At 40.8% G+C, this 26,832-nt stretch overlaps 1 protein-coding gene across 6 annotated transcripts in view; it reads right to left on the bottom strand.

Moving 5' to 3' along the window:
* plxnb2b (plexin b2b) overlaps nucleotides 1–19,852 on the bottom strand; it is a 150,942-nt gene extending 131,090 nt beyond the window's left edge. For all 6 annotated transcript variants that reach the window (XM_083546087.1, XM_083546089.1, XM_083546090.1 and 3 more), the window contains exon 1: nucleotides 19,426–19,852. The gene's annotated coding sequence lies outside the window, so the exon portion shown is untranslated. The remainder of the gene's footprint in view (nucleotides 1–19,425) is intronic.
* Between the last annotated feature and the right edge of the window lie 6,980 nt (nucleotides 19,853–26,832).

Genomic DNA, 26,832 nt, shown 5'->3' with positions numbered 1-26,832 from the left:
GACAATAATATGCTCATCGTTCATTATTTATTCTGTGTCACATGAATACATATGCGAGTGGTCTAACTAATCCTTGTGCTAACTTCTTTAATTAAATCTCTGATTGTCCTAGCAAATGGCTCTCAACAACTGGAGGCGCTGATCTGCCCTTTAAAGCAAAATTGTTCAATTTATTTCAGATCGTTTTCGTTCCCTTGGGTCAAAACACATACACACACAAACACGCACAACCCAACATGCTCTCAATTTTACAATAAAAAAAGCCAAAAACAACACACTATGGCATTCATCTCCACCACATTTCTTTGAAACACTAGAGTTTTTTTTGCCAGAACGAGGGTGAAGGTGGATGCTGAAACTGTGAACAGTAAACAGACGGAGGAGGAATGACTTGTGAAAGTTTGCGTGTTTTGTTTCTTTCTCGTCGCAGCGAAAACACGGCTCGGAGGCTACAATTGACCGAGAAATATTTCAAAGGCACCAAGTAAATGCAGAAAGGCCTCCAATGAGATGTGCTGACTGAAGTCAGCTATTGGCCAATACACAGACGCTTCTCCTCTTCCGTGCTCCCTTTCTCATTTGTCCGCCTGTGTGCTTAATATAGGGGAGTTAAAAAAAGAAAGAAACAAACAAAGAGAGGCAGAGAACGAAGAGAGAGAGGGTGAGAGAGAGAGAGAGAGAGAGACAGAGAGAGAGAGAAAGAGAGAGAGAGAGAGAGAGAGAGAGAGAGAGAGAGAGAGAGAGCGCACGCACGGGGGAATCTGCTAACACAGATAGTGTGGTTATCAAAGTAAGGAAGCAGCTGAAAACAGTCATTGTTTTATCAGAACAGAAGAGAACGAGACCCTTCCAAACAATCAGGAACTGTCCAAGCGTGTTCTTTGAGGTTTTTGTAACATACAACTTCCACAGCGAAGTAACCTTCCTGAGAGATACAGCACAGCAAGCCTTGAGTGAAAGTCGGCTCAGGATGATCTAAAGAAAGACACACGGTTCTGCGCAAAAGCAGAGATGAGCGGAATGACACAGACGAAATTCGTGTCCTTGTCCTCAACCTAACCGCTGGTGCATGGTGAAGTCTTGTACAGCAGGAGTCTGTTCACCGAGGCCTGATAATTAGACGACTCAACCTGCTTTAGCTTCTGATGAGAGTGATGACTTTGATATAGCCGAGCTGCCTGTAGAGAGGGCTCACACAGGGTGTCAGGGCCACATGCACGCTCACACACGCACACGCACACGCACACACACACACACACACACGCACCCGCACACATGCACACACGCACACTTCTCTGTCTCCCCACACACACACACACACACACACACACACACACACACACACACACACACACACACACTCTTCAGTGTGGTTCAAGGAGAGTTAGTCCACCTTGTTAAGGGCAAGGCCAGGTGGTACAGGTGAGATTGGAGCCAGACATGCCTTCTTCTCACAGGCAGAATTGAATTATTGATCAGCCGGCAGATTGCGTTATGAGGAATTCATGTATCTGTGGCTGACTTGCCTGATTCCACCAAGCTAGTAGCGGTGTGAAATAGTGTGCGGGAGGAGGGGGTTGAAGGAATTGTGCACTTTAAATCAGGATTATTTTCAGAGAGCGAGATTGCACTTAGACAAGTCAGGGCAAACAAAATCGATCAGTCTGTTGGTAGATGAATACAGACAGCTGGCTGTGTCTGCTTGCCCCCAATGCCCCAAGCTTCACACTGCAGTCGAAGGCTTTGTCACCTGAAGTTGAAGGAAATCAAATTCTCGGGTCTCAATACTGATCAGTAAAAGTGTGCATGTGTGTGTGTGTGTGTGTGTGTGTGTGTGTGTGTGTGTTGCAGTGTTTGTGAGGAGGTCTTACTGCTGAGCTTAACAGGGGGTCTGGCCCAGGCATTAGCCACTCCAACTTACGCCGCAATCACTCCTGAATTGATTGGAAGTCTGTCGAGGGGTATTTTTAGTTAGTCACTTAAAGAGTGTATTTATAAGAGCCATTCAACTTGCCAGCACTGCCAAGCCTTTTCTGAACATGTAAGAAAAACTGAGTGCTGACAGAATTTGTTTCACACGTCTCTGTGAACCCTCTTCATCTGAAAATTCTATTTATTTCATGTTTAGCGATTAGACATTCTGGACAGCTGGACAGTTTAGGGATTGGACAGGTCAATCCCTAAACACTGCCCTGTCTGTGACTAGTCTGAATATCACACGGCTCCTGACATCACTACACAGGGCGGGGGGCAGGGGGGCAGGGGATTTTCAATTTCCAATCAGGGCTTCAACATAAATGTAATCAATATGACACATTTCATAATTAGGCTGAAAATGAATGCGATTCAGTGTCGACACATTCAATATTAACCCACTAGACTCCACGGCGTTTCTCATTACCACACAGAGTGAAGGTCTTAACACTGTGCCACCAAAATATGCTACCTCAAAACATCCCACTAAGTAGCCACATCCAAATAACACCATGGAACAAATGTTGCATTTAACCAGTAGTCATAATTGTCGACCTCCGACCAGGAAAAAAGCCCCTTTTAGATAAGAATTACTACTCAGGAACTCAAGTTCAGCAAGTCAAGTCCAAACAACATGGTCACTCATAGCATCAGTAGTAAACAAAGCAGCAATTTAAATGACAGACAGACAGACAGACAGACAGACAGACAGACAGACAGACAGACAGACAGACAGACAGACAGACAGACAACAAATTACAGGTGGATTGCAACAAAAGTTTAGCATCAAGTGCAAAAAATATGTAAGTTTATGTACAGTTTATTTTATATAAATATACACACACACACACACACCAGTTGCAATATCCGTATAGCCAGTATTTGTTTTTCCTCAATCACCATTGACCACCACAACACAAATACATGACAATAACTGACTAGTTTGTTGCTAACATGACAGGCAGCTAATGATGTACCTTGAATGGTTTTGAGGTTGAAGATTATGTAATTATTTAACGTATGTTTTAACTTTCCACTTCTAAATTGCCGAATACAGTAAAAATCAAGATGGCTGGCGAAACGGTACAAGTACTTGAAAAAGTGAAAGTACATCATGCTAGGGGTGAGCATCTGGAACCTGGTTTTCTGTAGTGTACATCATGCTAGTTAGCATTTCTGCTAGCTAGCATTTCTAAAATGCTAAAATTGAATTTAATAAATGACAGAAAATAACACTCTTTCTCTTGGGAGCCTCATGTTTTTGTCTTCCAGCACATTTATCATTTATCCCCACCTTTTAAACCACAATACCACCATAAACACACGTCCGGTAGTAATGCTTTGAACATTCTTTAACACAGTAAGTCAATTTAAAATAACTGAAAACTAAAAACCAGAAAGAAAAAAAAAAAGAAAAAAAAAAAAAAAAAAAAAAAAGAGTGATTAGAAATGTCATTTAAAAAGCATATCACGTCTGTTTTGTATTTATTAGAGTAAGCAATTTAGGCTTAAAAGTTTTAATCTCTTTATTGACAGTAATCAACTAACCTAGCACGTACTATATGGTTTGTATGCAGAAAGCATTTCTTTATGGAATTAAGATAATTCAAGTCGGAGCTTTTTCAAATCTTTTTACACTAAAAAAAAAAAAGCAACATAATTTATAGGTTTAGACGTAATTTCCAATTCTTTTGTTTGCCTTTAAAAATATAAACAGCATGAGCATGGTTACGTAAATCTATCAGCATATCCCATTCATTCTCTCTCACTCTCTCTCTCTCTCCTGCAACACAAGGTAAATCAAACCCACTGTTGATACCAGGATGCTGGCTCGGTTCACAGCTTCCTCAAAACCAGTGTTCTAGAAAGACATACAGAAATGATTAGAGTAAACCCAGGATTCAGGGTTTGCCAGTGATTCTTATTTGGTTAATGATTTCTTTGCTGAAAGTTCACTGTCGGCTAGCCAGCTTAGCGTGTCCTCTGGCACAAATATGAGTTCTGTCTGTTCCTCAGTCAGTGGCCCAGATTAGCACAGATCATAGAAGTGTAGCAGTGTAACATGCGAGGTTACGCTACAGAGCATGGCACAGAGGTCTGAAATCCCAGCACAAGCTCACTATCTTTCCAGCATTGGAGCCTAGTGAAATCTTACAAGGTAAAAAAATAAAAATAAAAAACCTGTAAGAACCCTTTAGATTGGCATCCAGTGCAACATTTGCTCAAGTTTAATACCAAATATAATATTATACGATGAAAAGCTACTACATTAAGTGTGGTTTGTTCTGTCGGTCGTCTTCCCGGCTAACCTTGTTAACCATCCAGAGTGCTTCAGCAGTGTGTCGCCGAAGCAATAACACTTGAGAGCTTTTTTAAATGGAAAAGCAAAAGCTATGCTAGCGTAAGCGTCTCTGGGCTCCATTAGAACACTGAAGTGTGACGGCATACTGGCTGTTGACCTTGTTCCCGTGTTCCTTTTGCCTCTGGGGAATCTTTCTTTCAGTTCCTCAATTCAGCACCTCAGGTATAGAAGGCTCACCTCTTACCTTTCCTAATAATGTTATATACAGTGAGGAAAATAAGTATTTGAACACCCTGCTATTTTGCAAGTTCTCCCACTTAGAAATCATGGAGGGGTCTGAAATTGTCATCGTAGGTGCATGTGAACTGTGAGAGACATCCAGAAATCCAGAAATCACAATGTATGATTTTTTTAACTATTTATTCGTATGATACAGCTGCAAATAAGTATTTGAACACCTGAGAAAGTCAATGTTAATATTTGGTACAGGAGCCTTTGTTTGCAATTACAGAGGTCAAACGTTTCCTGTAGTTTTTTACCAGGTTTGCACACACTGCAGGGGGGATTTTGGCCCACGCCTCCACACAGATCTTCTCTAGATCAGTCAGGTTTCTGGCCTGACGCTGAGAAAAATGGAGTTTGAGCTCCCTCCAAAGATTCTCTATTGGGTTTAGATCTGGAGACTGGCTAGGCCACGCCAGAACCTTGATATGCTTCTTACAGAGCCACTCCTTGGTTATCCTGGCTGTGTGCTTCGGGTCATTGTCATGTTGGAAGACCCAGCCTCGACCCATCTTCAATGCTCTAACTGAGGGAAGGAGGTTGTTCCCCAAAATCTCGCAATACATGGCTCCGGTCATCCTCTCCTTAATACAGTGCAGTCGCCCTGTCCCATGTGCAGAAAAACACCCCCAAAGCATGATGCTACCACCCCCATGCTTCACAGTAGGGATGGTGTTCTTGGGATGGTACTCATCATTCTTCTTCCTCCAAACACGTTCAGTGGAATTATGACCCAAAAGTTCTATTTTGGTCTCATCTGACCACATGTTTTTCTCCCATGACTCCTCTGGATCATCCAAATAGTCATTGGCAAACTTCAGACGTGCCTGGACATGTGCTGGTTTAAGCAGGGGAAACTTCCATGCCATGCATGATTTCAAACCATGACGTCTTAGTGTATTACCAACAGTAACCTTGGAAACGGTGGTCCCAGCTCTTTTCAGGTCATTGACCAGCTCCTCCCGTGTAGTTCTGGGCTGATTTCTCACCTTCCGGGTCCCCACGAGGTGAGATCTTGCATGGAGCCCCAGTCCGAGGGAGATTGACAGTCATGTTTAGCTTCTTCCATTTTCTAATGATTGCTCCAACAGTGGACCTTTTTTCACCAAGCTGCTTGGCAATTTCCCTGTAGCCCTTTCCAGCCTCGTGGAGGTGTACAATTTTGTCTCCAGTGTCTTTGGACAGCTCTTTGTTCTTGGCCATGTTAGTAGTTGGATTCTTACTGATTGTATGGGGTGGACAGGTGTCTTTATGCAGCTAACGACCTCAAACAGGTGCATCTAATTTAGGATAATAAATGTAGTGGAGGTGGACATTTTTAAGGCAGACTAAAGGTCTTTGAGGGTCAGAATTCTAGCTGATAGACAGGTGTTCAAATACTTATTTGCAGCTGTATCATACAAATAAATAGTTTAAAAATCATATATTGTGATTTCTGGATTTTTTTTTTAGATTATGTCTCTCACAGTGGACATGCACCTACAATGACAATTTCAGACCCCTCCATGATTTCTAAGTGGGAGAACTTGCAAAATAGCAGGGTGTTCAAATACTTATTTTCCTCACTGCGTATATATATATATATATATATATATATATATATATATATATATATATATATATATATATATATATAAAAATACACACACACACACACACACACACACACACACACACACACACACACACACACACACACACACACGTCAATTTCAAGATGTATCTTTGTCTTTCTGCAGACTAAAAGAAAACATAGGCTGCAATATTTTAGTCACATAAACAAAAGCTGAACAGGAATGAGTTCATTTGAGAGCCAAAGCTCTGTTTTCTATCGCTACTGAAAATAAACGACACAAATTCAATCCATCTAACTATTAAGACCTAAAAAAAAAAAAAAAAAAACAGTGGAATCTGGTAAAACATGGGAAGCTCTTAAAGAGAGGAAATAGCCATGCCACCATGAACCACATCACAAAGATGTGACGTCAGAAAAGCAGCAAAATTAAGATATATACTTTGGGACTGGTTTCTTTAAAGTTTCAGTGCTGTATCACAGGAGCTGGCGTGGAGTTTTTGTTACTGTTACAGTGGCAACAGCACACACCAAATCTATCAGGCTCAGCAGGGCTGAAACAGATCCCGGGGCAGCTGGGGCACTGGTTGGTCATTCCAAGCTGTAACATTTCTTGTCATTGGGAAAGTGACAAGAGACGAGAAACACTGAGCGGTTGGGTTTGGGGGGAGGGGGTGGAGGAAAAACTCATTCCACAGCAGGAGCAAAACAACAGAGTAATGACACACACTGATAGTCTGCACAGAGTCTCCACATTTCAACTGTGTACTTGCAATTATAATTTCTCACTGGAATTTTCAGCCAAGTAAACATACTGAACATGAGGACTCTTAAACCACACGCTTGGGCCCCTAAAACTCACAACACACACTGCTTCGCATTTACTTAGACTAATCACACACCCTGAGTAAGAGAAGAAACTGAAGCTGACCCTTTTGCTGAGGATCTCTGCAGAATACAGAGCACTTCCCGAGCCTGGCGCTCATAATAAGGTTGCATGACCCCACCCACATCTCTTCACACACTAATCACAATAATTACACATCTGAAAAACGCACAGATAGCTGACGTGAATTGTGCTTTGTGCTCATGCTAGCACGCTAACAGCGGAATCGAAGCGGACTGTGAACACACAAGAACGTGACGAGACGTAAGAGCTGCATGTTTTACTTTGTGGTTTGTGAGCATGTGCTGCATCATAACGACCGCAGTCGGGCCTGACGTTATGTTTGCCTCCTCCAAGCACATACGTGCGGATATTTAGGCATGTTTATAGAAGCTGCTCTAAGGACGGTGATGTCATCCTCGTGTTTGGGTTTACTGCCATGAAACTGACACGGTTATATAATCTAATACCCACCCTGAGAGGAGACTTCAGGCTCAGTGAAATTAAAACACAAACAATAGCTAATCACAAGACTGCAGGAAACTAAGGAAACAATACGGACTCTTGTCTGTGATGAAGACGCTGAAGTGAAAGTAAGATAACAGACGTGTAGTTCCTGAGAACCGGCCCAGATGAATAAAAGGCATGGGTGTCTGCTCGGATCACTGTGAATGCGCTGGAGGCATCTGTAGAAACCCGAGACACAGCGCTACGACGACACATTTTCTTTTTAAGACGCAAGCTTCGAAGACACCGGCCTCGGGCACGGCGATGACGGAAGAGAAAGAAACGTGACTGTGACGGATTGAGGGAAATATATACGCAAAGAGGACACAAAGGGTACAAACCTCAATATATATCTGAAATAAGATAAACAAGATAACATTTTAGAAAAAGAGGGAGATAAGCGAAGATAAAATAAGTACTGCTCGAAAAAAATTTAAAACAACACATTCCAACAGCATGGGACCAGCTGGGATACATTCACATGCTTGAGCTTTCCCAGTTCACCTCTGCTTTAATGGACATAGCTGGAATTCCTGGCTCTCTCTGTTGTAGCTCTGGGATTTTTTCCAGTGAACAACTCAGGGCCGAGGCCTGCAGCTCACCATACACTGCTCTCATACACTCCATATTCTACTCCGCAGCCCCCACTGACCCTGACACAGCTCACCTCTGAATCAACAACTAAAACTACAGCAGCACTACAGAGGAAGTAAACTGGTCTGTTAGGGTTGCACAAGCAATCAAAATCCAACTATTCAATACTAGTCTTTTTTTTTATTTGCATATATATATACAATGGACATTGTTTCAAAGCAGCGTTACAGAGATGAAGCGTATATAAAGGAATGTATAAGTTTGTTCCTTATAATTGTAAATTAATTGCTAATATTCGAGTGATTAGTGGCAACTTCCTAAAATGGTATGAGGAAGAAACCTTGAGAGGAACCAGACTCAAAAGGAAACGTGTCCTGATCTGGGTGGCACCGAATGTCCATTCATTACAGGTCCATCACTGTCCAATAACTCTGACTATACAACTTTACACAGATGTAAATAATGATTATATGAAAGCCACAATTTAATCCTGCAACTGACTTACCTTTAAAATCTGAGCTCAGCATTTTCCATTCCAACTCCATGAACATTAGAGAGTTGCTGTTATAATAACCTCCCCTCTTCTGTGACGTACTGCAGATTCAGTCGCAAGAGACCTGCAAGATTGTCTCGGCCATTCCAATTTTACCCCAAAAGTAAGGTCAGGGCTCAGGACCCCCAAGTTTATTTACTTTTATGGCATTTGGCAGACGCCTTTATCCAGAGCGACGTAAATTTATGTCATTCATACAAATGAGCAGCTATGGGGTTAAGAACCTTGCTCAAGGACCCAGAAAGGGGGTAGCTTGATGTGGCTGAGATATTAACTCTGATCCGATAGATCTGAAGTCTAACCACTAGCCCACCACCTCCCAGGAACAGGTTTGGGCCTCTTGCCTCCTCCAGTGAAGGGAAATTGTAATGATAAAGCATGTAAATGCATTCGATTTTATAATGTGTTTGTGTGCTGTTAAGGAACACACCCGAGTGTGATTGTGTCCACATACTTTTGACCACACCGTTTGGTTCCTTCTTTCTTTAAGTTGATATTTGGAATGAAATGTTTTTTTAAAAAAAACACTGAGGGAAATTAAACACAGCTTGTTTTGTTACAGAGAAAAGTCCTCTGTCCAGAAGATCTGAAAAAGGAATTGAAAATTTCGACTATGAAATGACGACACCTCAAACTCTTTCCAAAATTGTTGAATACATTTCAGAAAATTTCACCTCGGCTTCATTGTATGTCTATTAATATGCACGGATGCTCCTTGTTCCAATTTCGGTTCGCTGTTAAATTGATGTTGATCCATTGACGAACGAGTCCCTCCAAAACGACTTTTAAAGCAAATTACAACACCTTCCTAAGTGTTACGTAAAACACAGCACAACCGTGATTTGTGATGCATGTGATGATGTAAGATGTAAAAAATGTTACACTTGACACAGTTCTCCTTTTTTTGCCCCCGGAGTCACCGACAGGCCAAGCAAAAGCACTTTTGAATTTTTTAGCCTCTCTATAGAGGCCTGAATGAATCATTTAACACAAGTGAAACACCCTTCCCTTCTCCTGACTGATCCACTCCATGCCAGCAAAATCCGCCTCGTGCTGGTGTGACCTTGGCTTCCAGCTGTTGCCAAATTTCTGACCCTTCCTCCATCTGTCAGTGCACTTACAACTCCATCCAATCTCTACTTCATAATTAATCTCCTAGAGACTAATGCAAAACCGTTTAGTTGATTTTTTTAATATGTGCTCACTAAACAGCTACCAAACCGCATCAGCAGACTTTCTGTGAGAAGAATGACAAACACGATCATTAAAAATCGTCCTGGAGTGAGCCGTTCGCTCTGTTTGTGGATTAACACTTGCATTATACTTGTGAAAATGAAATGTAACCTCCAGTGCTCAGAGTAATACCTCTCAGAAATGAGGAGAGAAACATGGCTGTAGAAAACAAAAGAGGCGGCGTGGTGACAGCTACATGAAGCGGATCTATCATTTAGCACTTATGTGTTCAGCTGAGCACGGTTTGAGCAATAAATCACGTTTGTTTGGTTTTTTTTATTTTACACAGCAATAAATAAAGACCGCATCAGTGTTTCAGAAAGCTTCAACACAAACCCTCTGCCCTCAACACTCAAGCACTCCAACTCCATAAACAGAGGGAAAAATCCAGGAATGTGCAAAAATTCTCCTATAGATTTCGTCTTGTGAAAAGCTTTAAAACACAAAGCAATTCTAAATGCTTTTTTTTTCCCCCAACTTGAAAAGCTGCCAAATCAAAGCATGTCTAATCAGAGCTCGGACTGGCTGCTTGGATTAGAATGATGAATTAAACTGAGGTATTACGACTTTCGTTGAACATTAGTTGATGGAGCTATTGTTCGACAACGATGCGTAAAAAAAAAAAAAAAAATCTTTTTTCATTTTCTTAATTGAGTCTTCAAAAATCTTTGTGTAGCATGGAACAAAAAAAGAAATGAATAAAAAGTTTTATGTACAGTTTTTTATGACTTGTGATGAATAAGTAGCTGATAAATGTTGCGTCTTATGTGGAGCCCATGAAGTACGAGGTGGTATCAGAATGTTTTGAGACTAGTTTTGTCACATGCCAACAGATGGCAGCACAGGACTGCACGCACAGTCACAGGGTGCACCGACCTTCATAAGTCAGTGTGCTAAAAGACATTGTCCTGTGTACATAAGGAGCTGCGAGCGCGACTGGCGCTGTTCTGACCACGTACGGAAATCCAGCACAAATCGCACAAGGTGCTTTGACGCGCTTCAAAAAAATAGACTCCCAGGACACGTTCCAGAAGATGATTGAAGCGCTGTATTGCTGTGCAAGGGGATTATTTTGAATGTGACCGTGTGTAAACGCAGATAAAGAGATACCACCTCGTATTCCGTCTTTCCTTCACTGGTGACGGTTTTTATAGTTGAACTGATTGCGAACAATTTCATAACTGGGTGTTAGATTGTTGTTGTTTTTTGTTTATGTGATGTAACAGTATTCTCGTACAAGATATCACATTAATAAAATTTCCAGTGTTTACTGTCAGTTATAAAAGCTGACTTTCTAAACACGAGTCAAACATCAAGTCTGTGTTTACCTCCGTAATAAAACAGAAGTGAATCCAAATCGACGTGAATCGGAAATGATTTGTGTAGGTGTTCCAACGCTGCTGGAAGCCCAACCCTCTTCCCTCATCTCATGTGCTCTCGGCTCATGCGGCGATGCTCATGTGAGCTCCTACACTTCTCGTTAAGATATGTTAGGAATGTACTGCATTAAATAATGTGAAATAGGACCATCTTTTGATTCAGCAGCTTCAATACAAAGCAAAATCATTTACTGTGATCAAAAATTACTTACTATTAAAAAAAATAAAAAAACATTTGCATGTGTAAAGTTCTGCATGGATTTAACATTGGATTATTGCATATTTATCAGAAATGTCACAAGCATTTTTATTTATTTTTTACCAAATAAATCAGCACATCTGTATCTACTTTATCTTACCCTAATTTACTGCACCAGAATTCTTAATGAAATGCAAACAGATCATGTTTACCTGCACAGGGTTTACTTTACCACCGCACTATTGAGACAATATCCATTGTAAAAAGTGCTATACAAATATAAAAAAAGAACTGAATACAATTCAATTACAATTCATTTATATTTCATTTCACAGTCTCTATAGTTGCAGTCAGACTGACAATAAATCTGAACCGGAACCTGATGCCAACACTAATGATAAATAAGATTAAATACTCTTTTGCTTGTGTTCTTCTGCTCAACACTGAGCTGCATCGACAGAGAAAATGTCAGGCCTTTAAACATGCCATCATTAAATAACTGAACTGTAAAAGAATTATTTATCGGAATGAGATGTTCTATGGTGGAGCTTCGCTAACGGTTTACTGCGTATAACTTCGAAACCCCTTAAAAATCCAGCTGAATTCACACTGCTAAGCAATGAAGTGACAGAAACGTGTTTATTTTTTTACACACGTGTGACACAGAGGCACGGTTTCACAGACAGCAGCGACTCCTGAAAGTGACAGCTCGACAAGCGACATTTCGATTACGAACGTCTCAATGCTACACAAACGATGTATGTTGCGGTAAAGTGAGAAATCTCCAAAAAAAAAAACAAAAAAAAAAAAAAAACACCTGACACGAAAGATTTTCTCGGCTCAACCGTGTAGCGCTTGTTATCTGATGTTAATGTAATGCTGCTCTTCCAACCTGCAATTTACTGTTTGACGTACAAAAGTAGGTGAAAAATCCTACTGTGGTTTCATTTGATCCTGCCATAGAAAGAGTTCATTTCATGTGTACAGAAACAACTTGGAAGAAAGTAGAAGAGATGCTAACTGTCAGGAAGCCAGCTTTGCTAATCTTCTAATTAACCCCAGTATTTAACGAGCATTCTCAGCATCCACTTTATTAGGAACACTTGTACACCTGCACGGCCCACTTTTCATGAAGCCTTCCCCATGACAGCCTCAGATTCCTTTTCGTCTTTGATCAGAGTGAGACCCGATTAGGTTTTCTGCTCGATTAATAAATCTACAGTAAGGTTTTTCATTAAGTTTTGTGTGTTCTGAAATGCTGTTTTGCTTAGCATGTTTGTAAAGAGTGATTATTTGTGTTACTATGTCATGTCCCGTTTTCCTTTGAGCTTTCTTATTAACACGGTGTTTTCACCTACACAACTGTAACTCATTCGATATTTTTGCGCCCTTCTGTGTAAACTCTGGAGATGGTTGTGTGTGAAAATCCCAGGAGATTCCGGCAAACTCTTAAAAAAGAATTCTGTGTGGCACCAGCAACCATGCCACAGGTAAATTGGATTTATCCTTGGTTGTGATGATTTGAACATTAATGGAAGCACCTAAGTGGTATCTGCTGGATGTTTTGTGTTGTGATGCTGATGGGTCGATTAGATACGCACAAACCTTTATACCCTGATGTGTTCCTAATAAAGTGGACAATGGCATAAATCCACTTATAAATCTCAATGTTAAATAAAAACTGAATAACTAGTTATAATAACCAACAATATACATGATTATTACTGATTTTCAGAGGTGGCAAAAACACACACACACACACACACACACACACACACACACACACACACACACAATACTTAAGTAGAAGTACAGATTCCAGTTTTAAAATAAAAGATGAAGTACTGACTATGTTAAAGTAAAAAGTTATGTGTTCTGACATGAACTTAAGTAAAAAGCAGCTGCTCATTGTGAGCTTCATAAACTAGTCTACGTCTGTGGTGTGTGAGAGACAGGAAATGATGCACCAGTGGTAGATTGAAAAAGACGGGCAATGACCGGAAACAGGTTGATGGACTGAAAACGCCACAGTGAGAAAAAAAAAAAAATATTGACATTTCACCAAATAGATTAAAACTAAACTAATGAGTCTGTTTTAAAAATGTAAGAAGTTGAAAGTACAGATATTCCTGTAAATTTTAATAAGTAAAAGTCAAAATTTGTCAGAAAAATAAATAGTGAAGGATAGAACAGATACCGGAAAAAATACAGTAAAGAATTTGTTACTTCTCACCTCTGATGTAGAGCAGGATTATAGTCAAAAGTAGAGGCAGACCGATTTAAGTAATACTGATAGCTAGGTTGCCAATAACCAAGTATTCAACTGCTTTTTTAAATGGATACTGGATTAAAAAAAACTAACTAACATAACACTGTGTGTAAAATAGAACTGAACTTAATTACAAATATAAAAAAAGGACTGAATCATGAAAATGTGCTTAATGAAATAAATATTAATTATAGTAATAAATATTGAGGAAAATAAAAGTAATACATTTAAACTGAAACAAAAAGTAGCAAACCAAATTAAAAAAGCAGTTAAATATGGAAAAAATTAAAAAACGAATGAAAATAAAATTTCAAACAAACAGTGATACACCTCTGGAGGCCGCTCTCGACCTGTATAATGCAACCCGGAAAAACTATCGGTATGGATTTTTGCAAATAGTTTGAGAAAAAATTAATAAATAAAATGAAAAACCGCAAAAATAAACAACAAAAGCCCTGTCTCTGTTCTAAACTACTTTGTTCAAATGATACGATATCAGAAACTGCCCACTGTGTGATTAACGGGCCACATCAAATAAGCTGCCCGTGCCTGAAAAATGGTACAAATCACATATTTTTACAGTGTGTGTGTGTGTGTGAGAGAGAGAGAGAGAGAGAGAGAGAGAGAGAGAGAGAGAGAGTGCCTGTGTGGGTGTGTAGAGGTGCAGAAAGATCTCATCTCTGCATGCTGTTCTGCTAGTTCATTCGCTGGTGATGGGAAGAGACTGTGTTTCTCACACTCCCCTGTGAGGCTAATTCTACACTGATGAACCATTTCATGCTTGTAACCAGACCCTTTGAACCAAGAGCTCACGATCCTCTAGGTTGAGTTAGAATCTCTGTGTGTGTGTGTGTGTGTGTGTGTGTGTGTGTGTGTGTGTGTGTGTGTGTGTGTGTATCCAGCCCACACACTTCATAGATCTGCCCATTACAGAAAGCAGTTTTATATAAACAATGACATTTTTATAGGCACACAAAGTAAAAAAAAATTGAAATCTTACCAAATCAAATAAACTATAGTACACGAACAAAACCAAAATAAGCACAAAAGAATGAGAGAGAGAGAGAGAGAGAGAGAGAGAGAGAGAGAGAGAGAGAGAAAGAGAGAGAGAGAGAGAGAGAGAGAGAGAGAGAGAGAGAGAGAGAGAGAGAGAGAAAAAGATAAAGACACTGTACTCTCGTTTACACTCAGTTAATGGTACTATGGACGTTTTTAAAGACTATGGATGAAGACCGGGCGTCAAGCCCAGACTGGATCACACCGACAATGCCAGCTGCTGGTGTGTGTGTGTGTGTGTGTGTGTGTGTGTGTGTGTGTGTGTGTGTGTAAGAGAGAGAGAATGTGTGTGATCTCACCTCATCCCTTCCATTTCCCACAATCAGATATAACTGAGCACACGGGGGAATGAGAAGAGTGGAGAAGGGTGAACAACAGGCCATGATTCCTACAAGTTCCTCATTAGGGAAAAGTATGTTCTGTTGTAATGCCAGCCTCTGAGTAGGAAACTGTTATACAAATCCAAAATTAGCCATTTGCATGCTTTATTTTCCTCCCTGTTCCTTACTACAACAGTGTAGAAGGCAAGTGACTTGGAGGGAAAACAGCATTCCACACTACGAGTCTGTGAGTCTGGAGAACAAAATCCCAAAGACTTCTAAATAAGGCTCAGTAGACATGTTACACTGTAGCCTTTTAATAGAAAGTTTCAGTAAACGTAATAGCACTTATGCAAATCCACGATGATCCACATCCTGTTATTGTGCATTTGTGTGTGGGTGCGCGTGTGTGTGTGTGTGCGCTTGTTATTTTCTCTTTATATAACACTATCTGTACATATATGACGAGAAAGTAAGATGGTGATTAGTGATACACTAAAGTAGGACAACAGCATCCGAAAGAATAAAATGTACCTTCTAGGGGTCACAACAGCGGATCATCTGTCTCCACACCCCCCTGTCCTCACCCTGTCCATCTACCTCTTTCACACCGACTACCTGCATGTCTTCCCTCACCACATCCATAAACCTCCTCTTTGGTCTTCCTCTTTTCCTTCTTCCAGGCAGCTTCATCCTCAGCATTCTCCTACTGATAACCCCATGTCCCTCCTCTGCACATGTCCAAACCATCTCAATCTCACACCTCGTCTCCAAACGTCCTACCTGCACAGCCCCTTGAATCAACCCGTTTCTAAAGACAGACGTTTAAACGCAATCTCACAATACTAAAGCAATAAAATACAACAAAAGCAACACATTTTCTAAAAAGATTTCTAACTAAAAATCACCGAAGTGCGTTTTGGTGCTCGTAGCTCAGAGTGTACGATGCACAGCACCATCGCCTTATACTTTATGCATTAAAAACTTCAGTTCTGCTTATCTCTAGGATGTGATCTATGAGGATATAAAAGTGAATCAGTTTCATGATCGTTTCTGAATAGCGTCTTGTTGTACTTCCTTCCGTTCGAGACAGAGACGTTACACGGCGATTCCATGTTTAACCGGTCGATTTATGTTCATTAACTGTCGATCCGAGCGATTACAGTTTAATGGTTACATTTCAGGCCACTTGGCAGTGAAAACAATGACGGAATGCAGGATTAGGGTTAATTTACCGGCCCATGCCCAGTAAGAAAAAACTCAATTAGGCCAGGGGGAATCTCAGATCCTGTGGAGCCGTAGAAAAAAGCTGGATTAGACAAGCCTTAAAATACAAGCGCTCAATAGCTAATTCCTGTTAGAATCAGGTTCTGACACTTAGCTCGGTCTCTCTCCAAAAAATAGGACTTTTATTCATTTAGGAGACGCTTTAATCCAAAAAATATCAATCCTATCGAAACGATTTATCAGATTACAATCCAAGCATACTGATGAGCAGGGGAGGGTTTGAAAGCATCACTCAGAGGCCCATTAGCAGCTCTTTAGCAGTGACAGGGTTCGAAGTCACAACCTTTTCGTCATTAAAGCACAGCCTCAGCCACTTTCTGAGCGCTTTTATTTTGGATCTGTTCCATTACAAAATTTAATGACACATCGAACAACAGTGTAAAACAAAGCTGTGGCTTGTAACGATAACTAACGAAGCCGTGCCCCGGCGCCGCACGCAAAGTGCGACCCGGGACCCGAATTTAACTCTCACAGACTTCACAAATATCCACAGCAGGGAAGATTTAAAAAAAAAAAAAAAAAAAAAAAAGTCTAATGGTGCTTTTATAAGGTGGGAAGTCTTAGTCATCGCATTAACATCTGCTGATTTAGAGCGATGCTATCTCTAAACGGTGGAAAAAAAAAACTAGTTCAGCAGGTACAAGTTGAGTCGTTGAAACATAAAACATCAACACGAGTTTTACAAAAATAGTGGATGTTGTAGTTTTTGCCCACGTGTTGAATTCGTTTAGATAAAGAACAACGTTTAATACTATTTATTATGGTAACTTTCTGAATAGTGAATAAACACTACAGAATACAGAACATCCCTCGTCTTTTACAAACGTTCTGTTTTTTTAAGCTCGTGTTACAGATTATTAGATATTGACGTTGTTTGGAGTGAAGCACTGTGTCAGGATAAAACCCCGCTTGTCGAGTCCCTCCTTTACTTCGGCCTGAATCCGACTCGCCTTGAATCAAACAACTTCTGGGCTGCGCAGAAGATCAACGAGATCCAGAAATGACAGCAATTTACCACTGGCAATAAAAGACAAGGTAAAGTGTAGCCTCCTGTGTGCTGGAGCTGTTTCTGGGAAAGAAAAAAAAAAAGGAGCCTACGAACAACAAGTGTGTGTTTTATAGGTACAAACAACTAACGAAATCTTACGACAAAACACAATGTCGCTTTGTCCTTGATGGGGTTTTTTTTTCTTTCTGTAAAATCAGGTGTTGAGTTTTATTTAAAACAAAAAACAGACCTTCCCTGACAATCGGGTATGACTGTGAGTAATGAACGTATTATGACGGTTAATGACGTTATGGAAATGAAGGGGTTGGGGTGTGGGTGGTGGTGGTGGTGGTGGTGGGGGGGGGGGGGGGTTTGTTATAACAGTGACTGAAGGTGAATGGGGTCATTGTAAACTGTGCAGCATTGAGAAATCACTCATCGCCACTTTGTGCTTGTGATAAGGAAACAGCCGACATTTCTGTCTATTGCATGAGCAGGAGATAAGCTGGGAAAATGAAGCGGCACAAAGATGTTACATTTTTTAACATCGTGTCAGAGAGTGAAATGTGTGTGGTCAAAAAAAAAAAAAGAACGGGAAACAGAGAGATGTTGCACAGATGGCCTGCGTTTGGGCTGGATGCCCCTCACTGTCCAGTGAGTAAGAGCAATCGGTGCCACTCCCAGTCCTTGTCACACACACACACACACACACACACACACACACACACACACACACACACACACACACACACACACAATACAAACACAACAGTCTCTTTAATCCTCTTTCTCATGACAGCGTTTTGGTTAACCTTATTTAATGAGAATAATCCAAGCAGTTTCTCTTATACAGTAAAGAATCTGTCAGCGTTTGGACAGAGATCCAGGATTCCGGTTGAAGGCACAGGGTTCATGGTGCCAGGGGCAGAGAGGCACAGAACACTCACACATTCCTCAATGAGACCTACTGTCTCACTCTTTTGTCTCAGCACCAGAACTAACAAGCCCATAAAAAGGAGCTTTTCTATCATCATCTTTCATGCACACAAACACACACACACACACACACACAAACACACACACACACACACACACACACACACACATATATATATGAGCATGCCCAATGAAACTAAAACTGGGAAGCAGCATTAACTTTATGCTCAGATATCTCATATGTCTCTCTGTTAGAGGTTCATTGCCAGTAAGTCCAAATGTATACAGAGACACGCGCTCTCGAAAAGTTTTTATGGAAAGATGAAGGGTTTAAGCTTTCAACCGAAACCTTCTACTTGACGCATCTTATAAATATGAGAGTAACGACGGGAAGGAGCGTCAGGCTGGAAGCTCTTGGAGGTCTGTGGTGGAGAAAATGTTATTAAGAATTCATCATTCAGAGTGGACGAGGAGAAACATCTGGGAGACAAAGTGATTTAGGCGAAGCTGCATCTTTAGAACACGGAGAGGGAGAGCACACTCAACACCCAGGAGGCAGAAGAGTATGGAAGAAGAGTTTCCCATTGAGACAATGAAGATGGCATGAAGATGCTTCACCACTGAAGACAAAACGCAGGGTGGTCCAGAGTCACACAGACACATGACACCTGCTCCACACCTTGTGTTTATCATCATCTCAAAACCCTCTCTAACAGATCCTTCTATCTATAAACATACATTAAATACATAATAAAGGAAGCCGCCCAACATGGTGCCAATGCGCGCGCGTGTCTGAGCGACCCTTCACGTGCGCAACGGTGACGACCCTGTCCTAATGATGCACGAGCTTTCTGTCTGTCTGCTCATTCCGTGTTCTCTCGTGTCTCCTGTGGAGCAGATCGGAGTAAAGTCGGATGGTCTCACCCACACCTCGCCTTCTTTCTCTCTGAACTTGCGCGCGTCGGCAAACGGACGCGGTCGAAACGCGCGCGCCTTCGCCACTTTCTTTCATAAAACAAGACGCCCGGAACACACGCACGCACGCACGCGCACGCACGCACGCGCACACACGCCCCACTCTACTCACCTTGGCAGGCGCGGTCCAGACACGTCCAAATGGCGGGTTCGGTTGAAAAATTGGACAAAGGAAAAATAAACCAGGAGGATGAAACCCTCCCCAGAATGTCTCCACGCAACAAAAAGAAAAGTTCACATCTTACTTTTGCAGAGAGCAGGCTGGAGCGTGGAGCTCAGAGCGCGCGCACAGCCCGAGCCTCCCATTTACACACACAACACACACAACACCGCGTCGAGGCGAAATAACAGTCAGGATTTGCTCCACGCCCAGGTAGCGGGTCACATGACGCGTCCAGGTGCGCTTGGTGCGTGCGTGTACGAGTGTGTGTGAGCGTGTGTACCGACGGAGGCGAGACCTGCTCGCATCCACATCCGGGCTACTCGCCGTTAACGTACAGCCCACACGAGTGTAGCCTTCTGCTCTGAACACGAGACGGAGGGGGCAGAGGGAAGAGAGGGAGAGAAAGAGGGAGGGAAAGGGAGTGTGTAAGAGGGAGGGAGGGAGAGTGTGTGTGTGTGTGTGTGTGAGAGAGAGAGAGAAAGAGGGAGGGAGAACGGGAAAGGAGGGAGAGATAGTCTGAAAGGGAGTGCAAGAGAGAGGGAGAATTTAAGAGTGTGTGTGTGTGTGTGTGTGTATGAGAGACAGAGAGTCTGAGCTTGAAAATTGTGTGTGTGTGTGTGTGTGTGTGTGTGTGTGTGTGTGTATATGAGAGACAGAGAGAGTCTGAGCTTGAAAATTGTGTGTGTGTGTCAGAGACAGAGAGAGTCTGAGCTTGAAAATTGTGTGTGTGTGTGTGTGTGTGTGTGTGTGTGTGTGTGTGTGTATGAGAGACAGAGAGAGTCTGAGCTTGAAAATTGTGTGTGTGTCAGAGACAGAGAGAGTCTGAGCTTGAAAATTGTGTGTGTATGTGTGTGTGTGTGAGAGAGAGAGAGAGAGAGAGAGAGAGAGAGAGAGAGAGAGAGAGAGAGATCTGTTTTCTCCTCCCCTATCCCTGTGGTGAGGAGCACTGGGAGAGATGTAACTGATAGAAAAGGCAAACAAACTCAGCTCCTCCATGAGAAACATGTGAATGATTTCTCTTTTAACTCTCACTGATCCTCTGAGTGGCCTTTCAGCCTTCAGCTCATCTTTATCTCACCCTCGTCTCTCACTGCGACTGCTCTAAAAAGGGAGAGTACGCTTCATTAATTTATTCATGCATTTGTGTTGCAACTGCTGTACGGTGGTCAGTTCCAGGTCTTCTCCTGATCCCACTCTGAGTGATGGTATACACAGATGCTTAGTTGATCTGAGTTGGATTTGAATTCGAGTCATGTTGCACGACTTGGTTTTAAGCCTGTCTTAACAAATCAGCCTTTTAAACCTGAACCTCTGGTTAAAAATATTGACTGGGGATTAAATTCTGATTATCCACCATGAAGGATTTGCTCATGAGATCCGTCATCAATCCTTTCTTAAGTAGAAACTGCGAGCCATGCCGCTGTTTCTTCAGCTGTAGCTTCATCATCTGTGACTGCAATTAATCCTTAACTACCAGTACCAATAAAAAAGGAATTAAAGTAACACACAAACGTATACAAGTCGTGCTCTGGTATCATCCTTTCTGATCCTTTACGGTGAAAAACACACCATTTCCTCGTTAACACTACTGTAACACTACTGTACTAGTTTACAGTGAGACCAACTGATCTTCTGCCTCAGTCATCACCTGTCAGACTTTAACCTTCTGGGAGGGATCCGTCCAGCCATAATGGGACAGTGAAAAGTTGATCTCGGTGAGTGAAGAGCAATATACTGCACCATTCTTTCTCCCCACTGTGTGGCTGTAAATATGAAGTTTGCGATCAATATTTTTGGCACAAATGTATATCACTCGCTGAGTTCATGCTGTACTTATTGATTACGGAGCTTAAGGAGTTATCACTCTGTCTTCTCCCTACGCATCCTCCCCAATCCTGCCTTCGCTTCTCCGGTCACCTTAGTCTACCTCCATTCAGTTTAGATTCCCTCCTTGCATTTGCATGAATTAAAATAATATGTTGAATATTAATTATATTCATAAATCATATATAAATATATTCTTTAGTGTTTTCTGGAATCTAATTTCAGAAAGGTAGGTGGAGGTGCAAGCTCAGGCAGGATAAGGCTTTGGCTCAGAAGGTCACAAGTTTAAATCCCCTTAAGCAAAGGCCTTTAACCTTCAACTGTTCAGTGGCTCTGGATAAAGATGTCTGCGAAATGGTGCAAATGTCAATATGGAAGTCTGGAATTTTCAAGAATACAGTAGGACTCCTAAGCATTCCTAAGTTAAATGGAGAATTAGGTGTCGATTCCTAGATCTTATGATGTTCATGCATAGGAAACAAGCTGAACCTTCACATGAGAGTAAATCTACATTTTAACATTACAATTGATGTAATATAAAATACTTAGGGTTTTTTGTTTGTTGTTGTTTTGTTTTTTTTGTTTTGTTTTTTGCATATCCTGAATTCCTAAATAAATTCCTCCAAATTTTAAAGTTTATTCACTCTGTTCCCTTCGGTCTTATTTCTTAGCAATATGCATAAGCAATAATATGAAACACAGCATGATGTATGAAGTTAGTTTTTTATTCCTTTTATACCACATTTCCTTTTAAAAAATAACAATTCCAAAATTTTAGTCCACACAATCAATCAACTTTTGTCCACATGTCCACGATACAAGTACCTGTGAAAACAACGTTACTACAGAACCAAAAGCGCATTAGTATACGCATGCATAAATATAAACCTGCGATTTGTCTTAGCGTTTTCTTCGCACTACAGAAGCCAACGTGTTATAAAAAATTAACACGCTCTGACCAATCAGACAGTGTCGTGGTATTACACAATTTATCACAGCACTGTTAAATTCTCAGATCAGAAGGTGTTAAATAATTTTCTATAACAGCACAGCTCTGATAATAGTTCATGCTATAACGTAAATAACAACATTATTGTTTCCATAGTAACGGTATATTCACAGCGATTTGTGTGCCCTACTCTCCAAATAATCTTAATATAATAAATGGATTTTATAACAAAAATCTGATACTCGATGAGTTTTCTGCTAACATTTATGGAAGGGGTCTTGAATGTCAGCAATCTGTAAAGGTCAGGACATTTTCCTCCACGAGAAAATCTTCAGGACAAGTGGACTTTGGTTTCTTCTGTTTCTTGGGACATGACGAGTCATTTTTTATTGTTTTTTTTATTTCAATAGTGTTAATTGTTCATTTGTAATGTAAGTGATGACAGGAATTTGTTTCATTGACTTTTCACCTGAGTAAGCACAATGAATGACCAAAAGTATATGGACACCCGGCTGTGTCTGTTGTTGTTTTTTTTGTTTTTTTTATTCTCTAAAAATATATAAACTGATAGTTAACACTTATGGAATGAACTGGAACCCCAGACCTTCTCAGCCAACATCTGTGCCTGATCTCACCAACATTCTTATAGCTGAATGAACATTAATCCCTAAAACCAACCACACTTCAAAATCTGCTAGAAGACCTTCCTTCCTAACAGCTAAGAGAGAACTGAATGTAGAATGGGATGTTATAAAAAAAAAAAGCTTGAATGTGATAGTCAGGTGTCCACAGACATTTGACCATATTGTATAGTGTATAAACAGATTTTTTTTTTTTAAGTCATTCATTAGTAAACACAAATTGTACTTGTTGAAAAATTGCGTTGCTGTAAGAGGAATGAGACTTTTTGCGCTCGCCATTGATTCATTTGCAGTTACAGCATAGATATTAATCCATAAATCACAATAAATGGCATATTTCTTGCAACTTTCATACAACTGACTATTTCCATTGTTACTTCAGGAACAAGCAGCTGTATGATTAATAAAAAATCCTGTTTTTTGGAACTAATATTCTTAATTTCCCTCCCTTTCAACGTTGTTAAAGTACAGTATCCTTGAGCTCTGTAATGCTGCCTTGCCTACATTTAGTCTGAAAGCCAAATATGTTGGCTATGTGGTAGGTATTATTTAAAATCCCTTATTCAGGTGTTCTACCAGGAGCAATTTACCTCATTAGATTGCATGACTTCTTCTTTATATCTTTCCGTACATATTGTCATGCTGTGACGGTCATATCTTTATGATAAACGCTTGAATACGCACTGAGAACAGTATAAAAACAGTATGGCCTTGAAGAATGTTTTCGAACATCACGTACTGATATGTAACTCAATGGTCTCACAGTCGTCACAGAGGTCTATATATGCGTTCTCTCCATCAATAAACTTTGGATATCTATTTTATCAGTGGCAGGCGGTCAGGGACAGTAAAACCTTCTCTGCTGGTCTAAACACTATCAGAAACACTGACCTACATTTACAACCTAAATTCTAATATTTGTTCCACGAAATTGTATTAATTTATTCACATCAGTTTATTCTCTTCATGTTGTAGAGTTTCTTTCGGCTGCACTGCTTCAGTACGTGTATGTGGATGTTAGATTTTTTGTCCAATCAGATTTCAGCCTCTATGTGCTGTCATGTCAATCTAATCTCCCCAGAGCCTTCAGAGTCAGTACTGCTGGCCTTTTTTACCATAGTCTCTATAAGAAAAAATATGTTAACCAATTAGATTTCAGATTCTCCTCACAGGGCAGCTCACTGGACCAGAATAGCATCAGCTTTTTTACGTCCTCTGATTGGTTGGTCAGAGGAAACTGTTACAGCCGAGTTCGACTGGTAAAACACGTGTGAAGCTCTACACACGTTAATACATCCGAGTTAGACTTTTTTTTTTGTCTCGGACATACTTAAAAATCCATTGTGAAGAAAAGCGAGACATGGTGAGGAGGTCAGTAAACCCTGAAGCTAGCTAGCGTGTCTCAGCCCGGGAAAGGGTTTGTTCTCCACTTCCAGACCAGTGAATACGAGCGGTACCACTGGATTACAGCCTCTGGGGGGCGCTGCACATTATGAGTCTGCATCTCCGGTGAGTAGGTTGGATTTTATTTTTTTTTATGTTTTTGTCATGTTATTAGACAAATATTGATTGTGAACTGCTCCAGATGTTGTAGGTGCACAGTTGTGGTTGTAGTGTAGAGGTTTGGAGTGTAACTGGGTTTGTTGTTTTAGTAAAATGGTTTTCACCTCTATATGTGAAACGTCTCTCTGTAATGCCACGTGTTGTTATATTGTGTTTTTGTACAGTATTGATGGTTTCTATAATCACGACGTGATACTGGTGTATTAAGAGGTGGATTAAGTCGGGTACATCCTCACTGAAGACCCAAGTACCAAATACACGACCCTCCACTGCATTTTATACACGTCTTGGTGTCTGTGTGACTGATATTCCCGGGCTCATATAGGAGAGACTGAGCAAATGGGATAAGTCCTTGATATCTCAGGGACGAACCTGAACATTATGTATATTGAAAATATCTGCAAGTGTCTTTTATGCCTGATTTAAGCCGTGGGTCAAGGGTATAATTTTCAGCATGAAAATTCTTGCGCCTCCAGAAAAATTCTCCTTTAGTGAGAGAACAGTGGGTATTTATCTGAACTGACAGTGTTCTGGAGCCTGCCTGTGCACTGTTACTATGGTCTGGGAAAAGTGATTTATCGTTATGCAAATTCTGCTGTCTGGGAAGAGAGTGGGTATACTGCCCCAAAGACTTATAGGAGAAAGGAGACTGACAGGCCTGAGTCAGGCTCATTGTGCTGAAGCAGCTGGAAACATGCTGCCAAGTTGGATAGACTGAAAAAGGGGGGGGGGGGGTTGGTGGGGGGAGGGGGGGAATGGGGTTGTGTCTGTCTTGGGAACAACAACATGTGTATGCTACTGTACATCTATCTATCTATCTATCTATCTATCTATCTATCTATCTATCTATCTATCTATCTATCTATCTATCTATCTATCTATCTATCTATCTATCTATCTATCTATCTATCTATCTATCTATCTATCTATCTATCTATCTACTTATACATGATTAGAGAAACAAAGGATTTCCTCCAGATGTCTCCAGGGAATTTAATAAGACGAAAAAAGAAAAGGAGGTCAGTTATATGCATATTGTGCAGGCTGAAAACAACCTTCAAAAAGACTGATATACCTTTTTTTTTTGTCAGACAGCAGTGTGGCATCTCCATTCGGAAAGGAAGCAGGGAGTCTGTGTCCTCAGGATAGGAAGTCAGAATATCTAGCACATACCTGCACACTTTTTTCCTCCCTTACATTTAAACACATTTTCTATTTTCATATATGCTGAATCAGCATGGTTTGGTTGGTCTTGCCCAATCACATCATGACCTTGATACTTGGAAATTGGACTCCTCTGATACCTTCGGCCACAGTGTGTGTTGCAACCCAGTGAATGCCAAAAAGCACAGTATAGTGTGAGCACCCCCTACTGTTTATACCACTTACTATGTAGTCTATAGCAAGTAATGATCAGAATGCTAAAACTTTAATACTCTTTTTACTTCACTCTCAGCAGGTGGTGACATTTATTTGATTCAATATATAAATACAATGTACAGTATATTTTGCATTGGTTTTTAATTTAGCAGTTTATTTAAGCAGATCAAATAGGAGTGGTTCGTGTTTCATATATCTTTCTTCAAACATCGAACCTCTATCCTTTTTAAGCGGGAGAGTTGTGATCGTAGCTTCAGTTAGGTGTTATCTGTGAGATGCTTCAGGATTGGAGGCAAGGTTTGACACCAGATGGAGAACTGACACAGACATGGCTGCCATGGCAGGAGGGAATGGAGCTGAGAAAACACATCAGACACACTCAGAGACAGGTTATTTCAGGCATGAATACTATTAAGTGCAAGGCTGGAATCATTGCACAAGCCATTGGAGCACAGCACTGATTTTTCCCTATGACTCTCAAATTCCTTGTGGCAGTCTAACTTCTTGCTTGGGAAAGCTAGGATCCAGCTAGTTGATACTTCTAGGATTACTTCTACTAAAGCTTATTTACTCTGGAGGACTGGAATCAAGCCTCAGCTGTGATGTTCAGATGTATAATTTGAATGTAGAGTTTAGTTTGTATGTACTGTACATGCCTGATGAACAGGCTACAAGGCTTTTGCTTACCCATGACAGCATCTGCTGTTCTGAGGAACAGCTGGCAATGCTGACTCAGTCTCTCTCGACTAAGAGAAAAATAATTAATTTAGTAATACTTGAAGAACGAAAAAAAAAAGAAGGATGTGTATACAGTTCTGCTGACTCTGGCAGACAAAATAAATCTCTGTGACAAAATTTTATTTCCTCCATTTTATCAGTTTGTTTCTGATATACAGGAGCAGAAGCGATGCGAGAGAAGAAATCAAACACAAGCTCAAATCCATTTTACTTTTCTTTATTGTCCCTGATCGAGATAAATGGTCTGTACCAGAGAAATAT

Source organism: Silurus aristotelis (assembly GCF_946808225.1).
Source record: "Silurus aristotelis genome assembly, chromosome: 7".
NCBI lineage: Eukaryota > Metazoa > Chordata > Actinopteri > Siluriformes > Siluridae > Silurus > Silurus aristotelis.
The sequence above is the reverse complement of the archived record's forward strand: the minus strand, read 5'-3'. Positions and strand labels throughout refer to the sequence as shown.